The sequence below is a fragment of the Protopterus annectens genome, chromosome 10.part0 (assembly GCF_019279795.1).
Source record: "Protopterus annectens isolate FY-2018-M chromosome 10.part0, PAN1.0, whole genome shotgun sequence".
NCBI lineage: Eukaryota > Metazoa > Chordata > Ceratodontiformes > Protopteridae > Protopterus > Protopterus annectens.
The window spans coordinates 692,678,958-692,699,516 of NC_056744.1; the positions used below are offsets into that span (position 1 = coordinate 692,678,958).

The 20,559-nt window shown below is 40.0% G+C and overlaps 1 protein-coding gene across 1 annotated transcript in view; it reads right to left on the bottom strand.

The window, feature by feature from the left end:
• The window catches only part of LOC122814191 (histone H2A deubiquitinase MYSM1-like), a gene marked incomplete in the record, with an annotated part of 897,734 nt that overhangs the window by 786,109 nt on the left and 91,066 nt on the right, over positions 1-20,559 (bottom strand).

Genomic DNA, 20,559 nt, shown 5'->3' on the forward strand with positions numbered 1-20,559 from the left:
TTTTATGACTGACCAGGAGAAGGAAAATCTGCCTATCAAGAGGTCCCTTTCCCTGGGAATATCCATCAGCATCTCTGGTGAAAATCCATACCCCAGTAAAGATGGTTTATTTCTAGGAACTATAGGTTCATATGTAGGTACTAGGCTATCGGCCCAGGGTCCTATGTAAGCCTAGCCAACAAGGTTCCCTGGCTTACGTCACCCAAGAAAGTTATTTTCCTGTGCCACTGTCTAGCAGAGACACAGAAGTGATCCCCGGGGTGTATTTCCTATTTCCCATCCAATCATCAAGATTTTTCTTGAAGAGTGCTAATGAAGAACTTTGCTTGACATAGATGGGTAGCCTGTTCCAGAGTATGGGAAGTCTCTGGGAGAGGAATCCATCACTTCAGCAAGTCCTGTTTACTGTTGTGGTGACAAGGTTTAGGTCCCTAGAGGGTGTAGCTCAGAGAAATTGGGATTTCTTTAGGTGTAGCATGTTCAACAGTTCTGGGTTTGACATATCTTTATATGTTAGGCAGAGATCACCTCTGAGTAGGCGATATGCTAGAGAGTAAAGGTGGAGTTTTGACGCGGTCAATGTAGGGCATTTGTTTGAGGCCAGTAATCCTCTTTGGGAGGTACTTCTGTGGCTTTCCAGCTGCTGCAGATGTCATGTGAGGTACATTCCAAAAGGGGCACTGTACTCTATAATGGGTCTAATGAGTGTCGAGTAGAGGGGAACAATGACCTCTTTTTTCCTGGATGAGAACCCTTTTATGATGAAGTGTGCCACGAAGAAGGTCTTCCTGACTACTGTGGCGATGTGACTATCGAAGGAGAGACTACTGTCCACCTGGGTCCCAAGGTCTCATCACGCCTTTGGTGTTAAGTAGATTGCTGCCTATGTGGTAGTTTATGGGTACAGTGTTTTTATCAAAGGGGATGACAATGCACTTTTTGGCATTGAGCTTGAGGCCATGGCTCGACACCAGGCATCTGTCTCAGTGAGGCCCTTCTGTACAATGTCCACATCATTTGGGGACTTTACTATGGCTCTTAGTTTGCAGTCATCTGTGAACTTCATTAGCCAGAGGCCTTCTGTGTTAGCCTGTACTTCAGAAAAGTAGCTACCAAACAGGAGAGGTCCCAGGATGGAACCCTGTGGTACTCCACTTGCCACTGATTTGAGGTCAGATTTGGAGTCTGCCACTTTTACACAGTGTGGGTTCTATCAGTCAGCCAGTTGGCAACCCATCTTGTGACGTAGGGATTTATACCTAGTTTAGTGAGTTTAGCTATAATTCCAGAATGGGGGATGGTGTTGACAGCCTTGGCGAGGTCAAGATCGGCTGTGTGAACCACCTTACCCTCATCTACGGCTTTGGTGACTGCCTCAAAGAAGTCTATCAGGTTCAGGAGGCATGATCTGCCTTTCACAAACCCGAACTGGGTGAAGACATAGAAGTGAAATCAGCAAGAGTGAGGCTAAGGATCCATGCTGTGACCAAAAAGAATGATTCAAAAACGGGTGAGATCACTGGAATGAGTTAGAGTTATCAAAATGTTTTCACAAAAAGAACACTTCCACACAAAATAAAAGGCCCCAAAACACCATAATACATAAGCAGCACATGAACAAACTGTCCACAGCCCCTTTACAATAAAATACGTCCGACAGCAAATAATGGCAGGTCAGTTGTCACAGCATGTACATAAGCATTACTTCACTCTACATACTCCTTGCCTCAAATGAAACACTTCTAGCTATGTTTTAGTTTTAAACTACACGGGTAGGCATAAGCAGTACATGTTTAAAATAAAATAAGCTCCCAACTTTGCTAAAGCAAAATATAGCAGTCTCAAAACAGGAAACTGATGGTATAATAAGAAATACTGGGTTTCTTAAAGGGACACAGTTCTTTCATAATAATATAAAAAGCACTTTTTATATAGATTATAGATATAGATGTGTGCATGTGTGTATGTATACACACACATTAAATATAAAGAAGCTATGTTTTACCATAACGTTCCATCTGTGTTGTAGATCTTTGTTCATTCATTACTATTTTTATTAGGGCCTCAGTACCGATACGGCCGTAAGGTCGTCCTGGTTAAGGTATTTGCTCAGACAGAGCCTTCTACTATTTTTTCTATTACTACGTTTATTATATAGGGGAGGGCAAACTCGATCTGGAGTAACTAGGAGAGGGGCATTATGGGTAGGTCTTAGCTGAGAGTTTTTGGCTGGCACAAACTTGGAAACGGCTGTATCAGTGAGAACGGAACCGAGGTCCTAATAGTAATAGTAATTAATGAACAAAGATTTACAACATCAGATGTATATTTTCTGCGAGGAAAGGTTCCCAAAAGGAGACTTCTCTGCAAGAAAAAAAAAAAAAAAAAGAGATGAAAGCTGTCTGCTGCTTTTAGTGAAGCCTCTGAGCTGCTTCTTCACAAGGCAGCAAGAAAGTACTAACGGTTTTCTACTCTTGACTGCAGATATTCTCTATACACAGCAGTCAGACTGGAAATGAGGGAGGAAGCCACAGCTTTTGTGAAGCTGGACAGTTGTTGCATCTTGGGGCAAGACACAACCCATATAGCCTAAAGGTTTACTGCAGCTGTGATAATGAATGGGGATCCTGAATATCCTCAGTAGCCCCACAATCATTCTACCAATGCCACATCCACCATAACACACACCTTCATCTCATGGTGTCTCAACTTGCAAGCCCATAAGGCAAAGCACCACAAAAATAAATGTTCTAGTCATAGGCAATTCCCAAATGAGAAACACAGATGCTCCACTCATTAAGGTGAGCAAGAAGAAGGTCACCGCCAGCTGCCTATCATGGAACAGGATCTGCCAGATCATGCACACACACAGGTCAATGAACTACAAGTACCAATACAAATCTGTCATTGTACATATGGGTGAAAATGACCTGAAACCTACCACTCTGGACTATATGAAGAGAGATATGATGGAGTAGACTGCGTGTCACAGGCTGTTACAAGCCTAAGAAAACAGATGGATGCTCCCTTAGAATTGTGGCAATATTATGATATGTTACAACTGGGGAAAAGTCACCTCCCAAGGTTCGATCATGACCCCTGCCAATACCTGTATGGAGTGTGCATGTTTTCCCTGTGTTTTTGTGGGATTCCCATCTCAGTCTCACCCAAAATGAGTTGCGGGCAGTAGCACAGACTCTACATGATGCATATTGGGTGAAGAGCCGTATAGACCAATCACTTTTGGACATAGACTGTGGTACACATTATCATCTAGCTAGGAAGCCATGGACACAGACTGAGCACCATGTCAGGGCTAGGCATTTGATGGTGTAAAACTATGGCTCTAGATGATTTGGTTGGGACTAAAGTCTCCAAAATGAGCATGGGTATTTGCCGATAAGTGGGCTGAGGACCTTGCCTACTCCAGCCTACATCAGGATGGCTAATGCTGGTAGGGGTCTATGTGCCCTACTGGCCAGTGTGTACCAGCCATAAAGGCCAGCATCCCCTGGCCAATAAGCTGCTGGTCAGCCGGTGTCCAGTTGCTCAGCTTGGGATACTCAGGATAACTTACTGAGCAAAAGCTGGGTGTAAAATCAATTAACCTGATTACTGTGGTTTGGGCATATTTGAAGGAAAGAAGAAAACAATCTGGTGAAGAAGATTTTGACAGACACTAAGAGCAAGTGGAAATAAGAGTATCCAGCAAAAAGATAGATGGATTATGTGAGAGACATCTAAGACAATTAGGTATGACTGCAAAAGAAGGTAGGAGTGGCAGTGAATCAAGAGAAATAACAGCTGATGTGACACCCCGATCCCATGCAGAAAATGGGGGTTAATGATGATGTAATGAACTAAATGTAAATGGAACCATCTTTATGAAGCCGTAGGACATGACAAACCTACTGTCTAATAATTTTAGCTTCTGTTGCACCCCACATCCCCCAATACCACAAGAGATATTTTCGATCATAACCCAACCCCAGCTATCACTAGTAAACAAGTCCTCAATGGGATCTTCAGGCAAAAAATACTGCACCTACAGACCTATTATGCCTCCTGAATATTATGAAACATGACCTATCAAGTCCTCTAAAATCAATGTTCAACCTTAGCCTCCTACCTGGATTTGTGCCTCTCTAACAGTAGGCTGCAATAGTTACTCCTCTACCCAAGGGTGGCCATCTACCGACCCAGGTAGCTAAAGACTCATAAGTCTGACTAGTATCATATGTGAAGTCAGGGAAAGAATCATCATGGATATTAGAAATAAAGGTATAGGAAACCTTCAAACACTGGATCCAACACAGCTTGGTTTCAAAGGCAGATTGTGCCTACTCAACCTGGCAAACTTTTTTAAAAAATTCACCAAAGGTATGGATGAGGGGAAAAAGTTACATACTACCTATCTTTAACTGGCCAAAGCATTTAACACTATTCACTATTCCCCATTTAGGCATCATCAGAAAACTCACGAAACTAGGAACAAAAATATACATCGCCCACAGGATAAGCCAACTGGCTCACAGATAAAGTCAATGTCCTAACTTCCTGTGTCCTACCTCCACAAAAAGGTCAGCCACTAGCAAAATCCTCAAGTGCTGGGGCAGCTCCTTTTTTGGTATCTACTTTTTGGAAGTCAGAGCGAACGTCAAAGGCCTCTGACGGACCAAGTTTGAAGACTGTAAGCTCAGTGCAATCACAGAATTCCCAAGGAGACTAATCCTCCATTTACTTTAACATACGTTTACTATGTGCTCTTCCATTAAAAAACATTAAGAAATGGAAACTAGAAGTACTTCACTGTATTTAAACACACAAACAGACAAGTGCATTCAGACACATACAGTATTCTACATGCTACATACATTTTTATACACAAGCACACAGAGGTATGTACATACATATTTGTGTGTTTAGGTGTAAACACATGCACAGTTACACAAGATTTCCATTTTGATCTGTTTTTCTTTAATGGACATGAGGTACACAGGCATATAATCTAGTTCTGTACTACACACACATTCATATGTTTTTGTACACACACCTTATATACGCACATCTTATATATATATATATATATATATATATATATATATATATATATATATATATATATATATATATATATATAAAAAACTAGACACACACACATATCACACGTGTGCAAGATGGGTGCCTACAATTTGTTATAATAAACTTAATACAGTAGAAGTTAAGCATTACCAGTGTACACATTCTAATAAATGTTGATTAATGTTTTACTTGTTCAACACTGCACATGCAATCTTTGTCAATGTTTTTATGTCAGTATTTTTTTCATTGTAGTGCTAATTGCATTTAATAATTATTATTATCTTTGCCAGTGTAGCCAGAGTTGTAGCTGAAAAGGGTCCCGGGACCAATTTACTTTCCTGGTTGTCAAAGTACAAATAAATATGAAACAGAAAAAAGGGGGATGAACATGACAGAAATAATTAAGGAACTAATAAAGCACATTTTAATTCTGCATCATTCATGAGACAGAGAAAAAACTTCCCTCTGAAGGCATTGGGAAGTAGCAGACATACTTAGTTTAGAGTCTTACTATTTGCCACATGTAAATATACAGCAAGGATCATTTACTGAGAGAGTTTTCACACCTCAGCATGAGAGTGTGGGGAAAGGTCGGTCAGTTCTTTTAGAACTATAAAATAATCCTTTTACAAAAGCCTGCTATTTACCTACTTTCATTTGCTGAAAGTAGCTAACAGTTATTTATAGCACAGAACAAACTCTGGCAGACACATAAATGATGCTCATTCAGGGAAACCTAGAAGTAGCTCTGTTACAGAAGGTGTGTTAGATGAAAACGCTTCACAGTCCTGCCATTCTATATTAATGGCACGAGAAAACATCACCACTTCCTTATGTCTAGCATACCTCAAATAAAAAGGACTTGAAATGTATTCTGGGAAGAAATAAAAGCAAGCAAGAAATATCACATTACCGAGGCAGGTCCCATCATCTGCCATTTTGAGGGGAAATGCATTAAAATTGTAAAAATAAGCACGTTGAGTGATTTTGAGACATTAAACTACTTCAGAAAAAGATATGAAGAAAAAAAAAAAAAAAAACACACGTTTGAGTTCTAAGGTGGAGTTTTCCTTTAAGCTCTTCTGCATAAAATTTGCAAACTCTGGCTACTACACGATCAATGCATTTTTATAGTGCACAGTGATTGGGGACTTTGGCTGGGATTCCTGAACCTCTTATAAGGATCTTGTGCATTAATTAATGTGAAGAATCACGTTTCATGAATCTCCCCTACATGTGGTTGAAAAGTTTAAAATTTTTGAATGTGCCCATCAATGACAGAGGGTCCGGCACAGCAGTGCAGGAAATTCTGACGCAAAACCTGTCCACTACCAAGGAAGAACTCCTTTTCCCCACCAGCCTGCCACTGCACAAAGCTAAAGCTAGACCTCTAAACTACACACATGCAGTGACAAAGTCATACTATACAACCCAATAATGCTCAAAGCTCTTAATTCCCATACCACCACTCGGACCTGCCAATAAATCAATCAGATACCCAAGCCTTGTACTCAGTGCTCCTGTTTTCCCCAACTGATGGAGATCAGTGTACCCCACCAGCCAGCACTCTTACTTGGCAATGAACTGAGGTTGTGGCACTCCCTCAGGACCATGCGAATAAGAAATGCAACTCCTATTATAGTAAATCAGCTGGTGCAACCACATAATCGCCCACAAAAACCCAGCAGTAATCTAACTTCTCTCTGTCTCCACCTAGTTATCACAACTTGCATGCTGGTGGTCCCTTTGACCACTCAACATACATTAACCTTAGTCTGCAAATACGTCTCACACCTGGACACTTGGCTTGACCGATCCATATGCTACCGAACTGCGTAATCACTTACACAGTGAAAGGTGACATATGAATCTTCCACTATACGACCTTTCAGAAGCTTGCACCTCACAGATCCAAACCCACTATCCTCTATGCCACAAACTCCTAGTCATGAATCCTAACCATGTACACAGTTATCTCCCTTCAAAATGTAAGCAGCTGCTCTTTTTTTTTTTTTTTTAAACTGTAAAACTGCTCCAGAGCACTTCTGCTTCCACGTGTAGCTTTATCTGTACTATCCAGTATCCCTCTCATCAAATAAAAGATGTTCACGTGTTCTAATGTGACAACCCATTTGCCAAAATGGCAATAAATATCTAAGAACAGAACACTCAAGCTGGAGTTGCATTTAAAAAAAAAATCATGATAGGCCACTATGTGAGGCTAGGACCTTAACTTTAAGAAATGTGTAGTACAGAAATAATAAACGTTTACTCATTGCTGAACATGGTGTCAGATAAATGTGGCAGATATACAACAAACAAACTGCATTGAGTATAACACTACTATACAGGCAACTTTGTGGATACTAGTCATCCACAGGAAGACTCAGAAATGGACAAAAGGAATGAGATGATTGTGACAGTGTGCTAATGTTCCTGCTCTTACAGTAACACATACCAGAACTATTAAATAGGCATTAGTGTTTAACTTAATGAAATCTTGTTCATCAAGACAACTTCATAACTGGTTTTGTTCTTTCAATAACCTTTAAGTCGAAAATCAAGCAGAGATTCATTTATAAAAAGCACAGCTGGAATAAATGATATCAACGCCCAAGTAAATATAATCATCAATTTGAATAACTGTCTTCCAAACAATTTACCTATGTACTTGCAGCCATTAACAGCAGTGCTAACATTCCCCAATTTCTTGTCTCCCTGCCATGAAGAACGTTTTTCTCCTCAGTCTCTCGCACATCTGACCTCCAACTAGATATTCCTTACTGCAAAGTTTCAAAAGTACAGTCCTGCAGGCTGAATCAAGTCCAAGACATACTTGGCAAACTTGAATGTAAAAGGCATGAAATAATAAAATAAAATTGGGATTTAACGTGCAAAATGCATGCCGAAGCATCTAATTAAAAAAATATTGCCAATGGAAGGAGCAGTTTGTGTGACCAACATAGCTCGACTTAATATAACAATTCCATAGTCAAAGTACCCTAGAAAGGTTTCATTTATTTTGGCGATAGCGTAAGAACACTTGAGAAATCTTCTAATCTAATGGCACATTCCACCATACATTACCTTGCCAAACTGATTCTTCAATAAAGTGCATCAAAAGACTCTCAGTTCTGGACACTCTTAAGAAACAGTACAGCCCAGTGCTGTTCCATGGCTCCTTTACTTTCCCGGCAATAAACTACTATACAGTAAATGAAAAAAACTGAAAAAAAAAACCTTGCATTAAACACACTATATAAAAAGAAGACAGTTAATACAAGTGAAAAATTTCCCTAAGATTTGAAGGAAAGGAACGCTCACTGCTTACACCACTGATTTAAAATAAATACCTGGCTATCTGGAATACTACCTAAAAGAAAGTAGCTAAAATACACAAGCTTGTTTATTGTGAACTTCCATGCAATGTAAGAAAAGTACAAAGATTTTGAAATTACTCCGGTTATATGTATTAAATTCAACATTTTGTCTGTAAATCTGACCTTCCTTTACATAAAGTTAAACTAAAGTTACCACAAAGCTGCCCACTGTACTCTGCATTTGTACCACACAGAATGATGCCAAAGGTAAAATTGTACTGCTTGTACTTAAAAGTTATCCCGACTTAAAATATGATGTATAAAAAATCCAGGATAAGCAAAAGAGAGGGTGAGATTACAGTACTATAGAGTTAAAACATTGAAACAAACTATCTATTGGGGTCTTAAATAATTTCAAGTGATGGACCAGAGCGAATATGCAACAGTAATTTATTCCATCTGACAGTAGCTCGGTACTTGAAGCTTTTCTTTAGCTTTGCATCATTAATGTGGGCAAATAGATTTGAATTGCTAGTGCTTTCCTCGTGTATTATTGAAGTGGAGGATTTGATAAGGCACAAAACTGTTCACAAAGGAGCACACTGTTTAGTGGTTTGTAACAGAGTGCAGGACCTCAAAATATTTTTGGTACTTTCATCCACCACATTCAAACAGCAGTCAGCTGTGTTATTAGCAGTGTCCAGCACTGGTGCTGGTGTGAATCAAGATATAACGAGGACTGAGCAAGCTAAAAACATCTGGTTATGTTGTTTATGTGCATCATTTTGTCAGTGAAGATTATGACAAGTGCCACACCCAGTCCGTTGCTGCCTGGTACCTTTTTATATTGTTTTTTTTTTCCACTTTGTTTTGCAGTCACATTTTCTCTGCCTCGAGTGGCACCTCATTTATATCTGCTAGAACACTCCCACTGACCACCCATTTTACCTTCCTTTTCACCTTCTGTGCTGTATGTCCCAGGGTAAAGTGCGGTGAGGAGTTTGGTGTCTGCCATCTGCCTCACAAGCACCCATACCTCCGTGCCCAAATTCCTCCAATATCAAACTGATAGACACATCACTGATTCATTCACATGCTTCTATTTTCTGTCAGGTTTCTCATGGATAACATAAGTACATTAACGCTTTCAGCTTCCTCCTGCCTTTTCTAGATGGATATTTTCATCTAGAGACCCTGTTCTCTTCCAGTAACTAGTGGCCATTCCTGTGGGTGATCAGTACAAACAGCTGTAACCAATTGTCTGGCCAACTGGTTCTCCCCTTTTCTTTTTCCCCAACCTCATTGTTACTGGTCTGGCCCCCAATACCCAATGTCCACACTGGGTCATTCAGCTACTATCCAACACCCCAGACTTCAATTTTTCTGGGGTTAGTTTTGGATATTTAAGGTGTCCTCCAGGCTCAGCTCATCTGTATTTCCATCTGGAGGGGATTTTTGTTCATGACCTGCTCATTACATTTCCCCAAACCCCCATGATGCTCTATTACTGCCGAGGGCAACTCTCCTCTTTGGACCATGTCTCCTTAGGTAGTGTTATCAGTGAATGCCCTTTCCCCTAGGATAGGCACATTCATCCCTTCCCTGCTACTCCTTCAGTCTCCAGAGCCGCTAACTGAACCCAGGTTTGCTGGACCATGGTCAGGGCTTTACCTCCTCTACATCACCAGAATGGGCTATCCTGGGGTCTGTCTTGAGTCTGAGTCAGTGAAGTCACAGACAGACTCTTCCCCACTTCCCATGCCAGTGAAGTGGCTACCTTATTCTAATTTGATGGAACACATAGGCCTGAAACTGTGAATATGCATGAGGTGACCTCTTGGGGCAGTGAATGCATGCACAGTAAATAAGGAGCCAGAGGGCAAAGACAAATGCTTTACAGAGACTCAACTTCCCCAACTGCTGTACTGTTATTCATTATACGTACAAAATATGATGTAGAGATTTGCTACAAAAAAGAAGTAGGGTATCATAAAATAGGAGGAGATCATAACTGTTGGGTAAAGGTTTTGAGGGCAAAGCAGGCAGACCATAATGAGAAAAGGAGATACTCAATTCCTAAGCTCTCAACTCCAGTATCTGCCACGGACTACTGAACCTATAGCTAAAAATCAAACGCATAGCAAAATCGTAGCCTACCTGCAAAAATATAATATGCTTTTAGGATATGCAACATGGCTTTAGGGCTAGCTAACACAAATTACAGTAAAAAAATATATAATGACAGTTAATGTGGAAGCCTTTATTGACTTAAAAACAGCATTTGAAACAGTCAGCCATATAATACTTCAAAATCTACAGCAAGGTGGCTTTACCATGCTAGTCTGTCCTGGTTTTCTGATTATTTAAACAGAACAGTCATACTTGTTTTCAATAGCAGAAAAGCTGTTAACACCATTTTCAACATTGATGTCCCTCGAGACTCATTTCCTGGTCCTCTCTTTTCATAAAAAAGCTTCCCTGGGGACTGACATATCTTAATTGTTTATTCTATACATATGATATAGTACTTCATGTCTGCTTGGGCTTCTAGGAAGCTCAATAAGGTATGATAAAATAATTTTACACTACTTTGGAAGGAGCTCAGAAAGAAGATTATGTTGAAATACTAAGAAAACAGCTGTTAATGCTGCTTTGAACGCTGCAAACATTATCATGTTATTTCAAAGAGTGAATAAATATTTATGCCTACTGCAATTCATGCTAACACTACTAGTTGTAAAATAAGCTTTATTAAAATATTTACTAATTATTATATTTCTGCACTAGGGCAGCCACGGTGGTGCAGCGGTTAGCATTGCCGCCTCACAGCAAGAGGTTCTCCGGTTCGATCCTCGGCTGGGTTGCCTTCTGTGCAGAGTCTGCATGTCCTCTCTGTGGTCACGTGGGTTTCCTCCCACATCCCAGAGACATACTGTAGGTGGATTGGATACTCTAAATTGGCCCTAGGTGCGAGTGTGTGCGCCTTCTGTGGAAGGTTGGGCGCCGGGCTGGCAACTAGACATTGCAAAACTCCACTGCCAATCATGAGCGAACAGGTGATCCGCTGTGGTGACCCCTAACCGGGAAAAGCCAAAAGAAGAACTGAAAAAGTTATAGATGGCTGAACAGATTAGATGTGACACAGCTTCTGCCTAAAACAAAGCATCCTCAAATGAAACAAACAGTATAAAAAGATTTAATTTCTAGCTGAAATTATAATTTGTAATCCTAGGTTAAATTTACTAGCACTCCATTTGCATACTGTGTAGTTCTGAATAACTAATTTAACCAGAAAAGGTTCACCAATCACCCAAGAAAAAAAAATCCATGAGCTTAATGGAGTGGGCTTACCTGATCAACAAACTGGAAAAAAGCCAGTGCCTCCCCATTATTAGCATAAAAATGCTGCTGCAGAACCACCACTGAACCACATACTTACACACAAATGTAAATTTTAGCGAAATTGCCAAGGCTGGGATTATGTAAGCCGTCAGCATAACAAGGAACTTTTCATCCGAATAAACTGCCTTCATATACTTTTTAATTGGAAGGCTTTGTGCAGACAAGACTGTAAAGGGTTGGCCACTCAATGTCAGTATTAACTATATCAGGACCCAAATAACCTCTTGACAGGTAGCAGACTAGATTCATAATAAACACCTAATGCTCATATTCAGAGAATGTACACTCAACCTGTTCATCATAGGAAAGGAAGGTCAAAACCATGCAGCACTTTTGTAATATGCTCAGAATTAGTCCAAAATGATACAAAAATCACTGAACCCACAGACATTGCCAACATACTGGCAGACAGGTTCAGTGCAAACTTCACCCCCTCTCCCCTAAAGGAGAGATAACTATCCCAGCCGAGTGTAGCCTCCCGGACATCTCAAATGCGCAGGTGAAAGCTGCTCTCTCTAAAGCTAAAAACACAGCATCAATGGGACCGGATGGTGTCCCCGGCTGTGTGCTACACGAGCTAAATGAGGAATTAAACCCGCACATAAGGCAGCTGTTTAATCTCAGCCTTACCACAGGATACGTGCCCAAGGAGTGGCGTGACGGCAACTGTGGTCCCACTCCACAAAGGTGGCCTCTCACGGACCCTGGTAATTACCGCCCCATAAGCTTAACAAGTCTAGTCTGCAAAGCTATGGAGAGGATCATAATGGAGCTCATAAACAAAGATATAGGGGACTTGCAGACATTGGACCCGACCCAGTTTGGCTTTGTCAGGGAAGATCATGCCTTTTGAACTTGGTCGACTTCTTGAAATAGTCACCAAGGCCATTGATGAGGAAAGGCAGTCCATACAGCCTACCTTGACCTTGCAAAGGCTTTCGACACAATACCCCACTCGGGTATTGTAGAAAAACTTACCAGCTTAAATGTAAACCCATATGTCACAAGATGGGTTGCAAACTGGCTTAAGGACAGAACCCACAGGGTTAGAGTTGCTGGCGCTGTGTCAGACTCCAAGCGGTCACAAGTGGTGTCCCACAGGGCTCGGTCCTTGGCCCCTATTGTTTGGCATCTACTTCTCAGAAGTACAGGCCAACATGGGAGGACTTTGGCTGACAAAGTTTGCAGATGACTGCAAACTGGGCGCCATAGTGGAAAGTGCATCGGACACGGATATCCTTCAGAAGGGACTCACGGAAACAGATAGCTGGTGCCAGAGCCATGGCCTGAAGTTAAACGCCAAAAAATGTATAGTCATACCCTTCGGGAAAAACAAGGTAACCCCAGGCTACCATATAGGTGGCAATCCACTAAGCACAGAAGAGGTTATCAGGGACCTGGGGACCCAGGTTGACAGTGGCCTTTCTTTTGACACTCACATTGCTAAAGTGGTTAGAAAGACCTTCTACATTGCCCACCTGATCATGAAGGGATTCACATCCAGATCTAGTGAGGTCATTGTTCCCCTGTACTCTTCACTTATCAGACCAATGATCGAGTACAATGCCCCATTCGGGATGTATCTCACCCGACATCTGCAGCAATTGGAGAGACCCCAAAAGTTCCTCACCAAAAGGATAAAGGGACTCCAAAATCTGTCATATGCTGCCAGATTGAAGAAACTCCAGCTCTATTCAGTCGCATACCGTCTGCTCAGAGGTGACATGTGCCTGACATACAAGGCCATGTCCAACCCGGAATTAATGGACATGCTCCACCTCAAAAATCCAAATCCACCAAAACCACTAGAGCAAGCGACTTAAACCTTAGCACGGATATAAATAGGACGTGCTGGAGGGATAGATTTATCACTCAGAGACTCCCTATGCTGTGGAATAAAATCCCGGTCCATGTGAGGCAGAGCACCTCGCTGACTCTGTTCAAGAGAAATCTAGACCTGTGGATGGGAGATCGTAGGTTTACCCCGGGAATCATCTCTGGGTCACTGCTGGACAGAGGCACAACAAACTAATGGGCACAGTATTTTTTCATATAAGGGGTGGCGTAAGCCACAATAATTTGGGCTAGGCTTATAAATGCCTTAGGGCAGATAGCCTAGTATAAACCTATGAACCTATGAACCTAATAATAAGGATGCTCACAAAGTCCAACAGTCTAGGACAGCAAGGAACTCTTATTTAGTTAAAATATCACAGCCTTAGAGAAAACTAGCCACTAGACAAAAGTACCTCTCTTCAGGGGTGACTTGACAGCAAGAGGTAGCTGAAGGAATCAAACCGGGTTACACGGTGAAGCTAATAAGCAGCTCAAAGACCTGGATATCTGTGCTAAAATGTTAAGATCCCAAGGACTGGGCACACTGATCTTACGAGAAAGTAAATACTTTGTGGAATACCAAGCAGTTTTCAACTGTACTGAAGAAACATTCAATATCTCTGCCATTACACGGAAGGGTCATGACTTGCAACATCTGATAAGGGCTGAACCCCCCCCCCCCCCCCAAAAAAAAAAAAAAAAAAACCAGCACCTTGGAAATGGCTGCAAAACAAGTTTTCTGCGTTATAACATCACAGCTTTCAAGATGCAGTATAAATGATGCAATTATTCCATAAGCAGGAGAATAAGTTGGCACTTTCTGCTTTTAATTCTACCTCTGCAGTACTGTGCATCCTGTGCAAAACAAGCTCAAACAACTTATTACTGTTTAAGCGCTGGATTTCTGCAGCTGCATGGCTCAAACATGCCCGTCTTAAATAACTGCCAAACCTTAATTTAAAAAGATCACAATGATGAATTTAATATGTACTTTTTTTTTTTTAATATTTTAAGTAAAAAAAAGAAGAATCACCAAATGGCCATTTTAATACTTGCCAATGACTATAAAACAGACTAAGAGAAGTCAACAGAATAAAGTCAGTGAAAGAGACTGCATAAGGGACTCTGAGCTGAGTGACTGGAAAATGTGATCATATGCCTCAAGTCATACCTAAAAACAGTCATGTTCCCCCGTGAACTGCATTTTTTTTTTAAAGAACCACCTGGAAATCACACATCCAGTACCATGGGGATAGGACATAAAACACCTTCCGTTTCTTGTACTACAAAGCTCAGACTTAAGCAGTTACTTGTATATCTTTGTTAACAAGCATAGACTTCTGGTCCTGCTAGAATATTTTCAGGCTCAGACAGGGTACAAAACATACCAAATGTGTTGGCTGGTTACAAAAGAATTTAGAATTATTTAGCAAAACAAAAGTAGTTAAGCTTATGGGTTAATTCACATTTTCTCATATGTAAGGCCATTGAAAGAATAGTCATGGACATGATAAATAATGACAAAGGAAACCTTCAAGACAGTTTGTTTTCATCAAGGGCAGACACTTAATGGATTTTGAGGTCAACAAAGCAATGGATGAGTGAAAACCATTTACCTTGAGCTGGCTAAAGCAGACATAATACCTCACTCAGGCACTATAAACAAGCTCATGAAATTAGGTACAAACCCCTGAGTCACCCACTTTTCAGCCAGCTGGCACACTGATAGGAGACAAGAAGTCAGAATAGGTGAATCTACCTCCATAAAAAAGCCAGTCACTCCTGCTGGGGCAGTTCCTTTTTGGCATCTACTTTTCTGAAGTCCAAGCCAATATCAAAGGCCTCTAACTGCCAAGTTAACAGACAACTACAAACTAGGCATACTCATACAATCTCCCAAAGACACAACATCCTACAAGAAGGCCTGTCATATTCTAAAACTCAATGTCAAAAAATGCATAGTAGTATATTTTGAAAAGACAACCACCCCTGGAAATTAGAGTCTATATTACATGAACGAGTGATCAAAACGTCGAGTACAACATGTACAACATACTTTGATCGCTCGATCATGTCATCGAAACCCCAAAACACTGAAAAAAAAAACATAAATCGAAAGATTTTGTTTGTCCCACTCCAAACATACAACACACACACACACACACACACACACACACACACACACACACACACACACACACACACACACACACAAAACCAAATTCATACAAACCCCTACACACTCATCACTCAAACACCTACACAAACACACATACTTTTAAAATGAAGTAGGGGGCTTTGCCCCCCCCCCCAACTAAATATACCAACTCCAAGATTGCTGTACATTGGGGAAAGGGCAATTTTCCAGTAATCATGCAAGAGATTACCGGGAAATTGCCCTCTCCCCAATATACAGCAATCTCGGAGTTGGTATATTAAATAAAGCAGCCTCTTACAAAGCCATTCCTGACAGTGTAGCGTGTTTACGTCACACGTTACACTCAAGGCTGACCAAAACATTTCGGAACTCCAAATTTCAACATTTGGAGGTTCCGATTACATGAACGGTCGATCAAATTATGTCGAGTATCTTGTACTCGACATTTTGATTGTTCATTCATGTAATATACACCCGGAAATTACTGCATCAATAATACACTCCTAAGAGTTGATCAGTGATTTTGGAGCACACGTAGAGAGTGACTCGGCTTTTCACCATCATGTGTTTAAATCATTCTCAGTTGCACAACATTATAAGGTAGGGTATGGCATCCAGGCGCAAAGATTTCATTGTTCCATTGTACTCTACCATCATTAGACCAGTAAATAAATAAAATGCCCATTCTAGTATGAACCTGACCAGGCAAATGCAATGGCCACACAGGTTCCTTACAAAAAGAAATCATGGTGTTGACAGCACATTCTACACAGACCACCTCAAAACCTTATCCTTATTTTGGCCTAAAAAAAACCTCGAATTGAGCCCTGCTGCAAATCCAGAACACAAGCAGCAACAGAAACACCCATGTAGGGATGCACACCTCATATGCAATACAAGTAACACTAACACAAGTTGGATGGCCAGGTTTGCATCTCAGAGACTGACTCTTCTCTGGAACAAGCTTCCCATCCCTGCATTTACTCTTGCACAACTGGGATCAGTGAATGAGGAGTTGTAAATTTACCCCAGTCTGCCGCCAACAGTGGATACAAAAAGTGTACACACCTCTGTTAAAATGCCAGGTTTTTGTGATATTTTTTGTGAGACCACAATAAATCATTTTAAACCTTTTCCCACCTTTAATGTGACCTATAACCCGTACAATGCAATTGAAAAACAAACGGGAAAAAATTATAAAAAATGTACAATAAGCTGGTGGCATAAGTGTGCACACCCTTAAACTAAGTGTGCACACCCTTAAACTAATACTTTGTTGAAGCACCTTTTGATTTAATTACAGCATTCAGTCTTCTTGGGTACACACCTGCCATCAATTAGAGAGACTGATTAACCCCAAATAAAGTTCAGCTGCCCTAGTACAATTTTTCTGACATTTACTCAGTTGTCTGCTACAGCAAAAGCCATGGTTTGCAGAGAGCTTACAAGCAAAGGAATCTCATTGTTGAAAGGTATCGGTCAAGAGAAGGGTACAAAAAAATTTCCACAGCATTGGATATACCATGGCACACAGTGAAGACAGTCATTAGAAAGTGGAGAAAATATGGGACAACAGTGATGTTGCAAAGAACTGGACGTCCCGCCAAAATTGATAAAAAAGACAAGATGAAAACTGGTCAGGGAGGCTGCCAAGAGACCTACAGCAACACTGAAGGAGTTTCAGGAATTTCTGGCAAGGACTGGTTGTATACTACATGTGACAGCAATCTCCTGTATTCTCCATTAAGTCTGAACTATGGGGTAGGGTTGCAAGATGGAAGCATTTTCTTACACAGAAAAACAAAGGCTCGGCTAAAATTTGCAAAACAATACATAAAGTCTCCCAAAGCATGTGTGAAAATGTGTTATGGTCTGATGAGACCAAGGCTGAACTGTTTGGCCACAATTCCAAAAGGTACGTTTGCTGCTAAAACAACATTTCGCATCACCAAAAGAACACCATCCCCATGGTGAAGCATAGTGGTGGCAGTGCTTTAGAGTTGTTTTTCTTCAGCTGGAACTGGGGCTTCAGTCAAGGTGGAGGGAATTATGAACATTTCCAAATACCAGTCACTTTTGACCCAAAACCTTCAGGCATCTGCTAGAAAGCTGAAGATGAAGATGAAGAGGAATTTCACCTTTCAACATGACAATGACCTCAAGCATACATCCAAATCAACAAAAGAATGGCCTCACCAGAAGAAAATTAAAGTTTTGGAATGGTCCAGCCAGAGCCCAGACCTAAATCCAATAGAAAATCTATGAAATGACCTGAAGAGGGCTGTGCACAAGAGATGCCCTCACAATCTGACAGATTTGAAGCGCTTTTGCAAGAAAGAGTGGGCAAATATTGCCAAGTCAAGATGTGCCATGCTGACAAGACTCCAGCCCAAGACGACGGAATGCTGTAATTAAATCAAAAGGTGCTTCATCAAAGTATTAGTTTAAGGGTGTGCACACTTATGCAACCAGCTTATTGTACTTTTTTTATATTTTTCCCCCAACAGGTTTTTCAATTGAATTGTATAGGTTATAGGTCATATTAAAGGAGGGAAAAGTTTTGAAATTATTTACTGTGGTCACATTTTTTAGACATCACAACAACCTGGCATTTTAGCAGGGGTCTGTACACTTTTTATCTCCACTATATGACCCCATTAGAAAGAGACAGCTCGTAAATGCTCAACCACTCAAAACCCAACTTGTTGAAGCCATATACGCTCCCAAAATAAACAAAATAAAAGTGTGCTGGAAAGTCTGAGGAGTAAAGTAGAGAATAAATTACTTACTGATCTCCAAAGAGTTGAAAAACAATGCATTTAACACCATGAGTTTACAAATCAACATTTTCGTCTACAGAACAAGACTTCATCAGAACTAGTTACAAATACCCAACAAAATTGTTGTTATAAAAAGTAGTCTGTTCATGGAATCATTACAAAAACAGTCATTAACTCATGACACTATATTCAACAGATTGATGGAACTAATTTCAAAAGCAAACACATCCTGCAGTATATATTAAGCACCTTAACTACATAATTAATCGTGTCATATGTAACCACCACCCCACTTACCGGATTTCATTAAACCATCTAGTAAACTCCTCTCCTGTTTAGTTAAGTTTAACTTACCGTTATGTATAGTTCTATTTTTACTGATTTTATAAGCAGTTAAGTATACAAATGAAGTGAATAAATTAATAGCATTTTTAAAAAAAATCATCATCACTGCATTAGAAAAATAGCTTTTTTCTCCTTTTATAAAGAACATTTATATATATATATATATATATATATATATATATATATATATATATATATATATATATATATATATATATATATATATATATATATATATATATAATCTCAAATCGAAAAAAGAACAGTTTCTGAAAAAACACACATTTAAAAAGAAATACAGAATAAACGAGTGAAATTAATAAAACCCTATTAAGAAAAATAATTGAAGCAATCACTGCATCAAGAAAAAACTAGTAGAATAACACTACTTTTCTTAAAGGTTATATGTAGAACAGCAAAAATAAAATCTCTGAACCGAAAAACATAACAGTACTAATGGAATACAATTAATACTAATGGCAATAGTAGTGGTGTACTGTTAAATATTATAGCAATAACCCACGCCTGGGTGTGGGTAATGCTGGATTTACCCACAGTTGGCGTGGCTTGGTCCCGAGGGACCAAACAAAACCAACCGTGGGTAAATCAGCATTACACACCAGGCGTGGTTATTGTTATCTAATGACATTATTTAAGAATAGAAATAATTACTTTTCTTAAATAATGGCATTGTATAATGCCTCTTTACTGCCCTTCTGCAGCTGTCTGGTATTCTGCGGCAGTTCTGATGTACTGCGCATGCCTATGCAGTACATCAGAGCTGTGGGCAAAAGCACTGTTTCGCTATGTTAAATGGGTTTAACATAGCAAGACAGCTTTAAAATAAGCAACGGAGATCTCCGTTGCTTATTGTAAGCTGTCGCTATGTTAAACCCATTTAACATAGCGAAACAGTAAAAAGCAACGGAGATCTTGCGATCTCCGTTAGTTTAAAAAGAAAAAAAGCAACGGAGATCGCAAGATCTCCTTTGCTTTTTACTGTCTCGCTATGTTAAATGGGTTTAACATAGCGAGACATTTTAAAATAAACAGCGGATATCTCCGTTGCTTATTTTAAAGCGTCATATATTAAACCCATTTAATATAGCGAGACAACTTTAAAAAGCAGCGGAGATCGCAAGATCTCCGTTTTACCCCTGTCGCTATGTGGAGTTTAACATAGCGAGACAGCTTTAAAAAGCAGCGGAGATCTCCGTTGCTTTTAAACCTAATCTATGTTAAACTCTTAACATAGCGACAGCGTTATACTAACGGAAAAAGTCCGGGCGACGGACCTTTTCCATTAGTATATTGAGGATTTACGAGCACGCTGGTTGGGCTGGCCAATCAGCGTGCACATTTTAGGGGAGGAATTGTATAATTCTAAATAAATACTATATACAATTATTTGAATGAACTGAAAGTTACAGAGTTGGGCAAAGTAAAAAAATATATATTCATCTATTAAAATATAAAAAAATATATACATAATAAAAAACACAGAAAAGAAGATAACTGACAAAATGAAATAGTTGCAAAACATCAAATAAAGAATCCCAGAGTCTTAAATTTACAGTTTCACTACCCTTAATTTTAATATTGGAGCAATGGACACTTTCATTAATGCCTAGGGGTT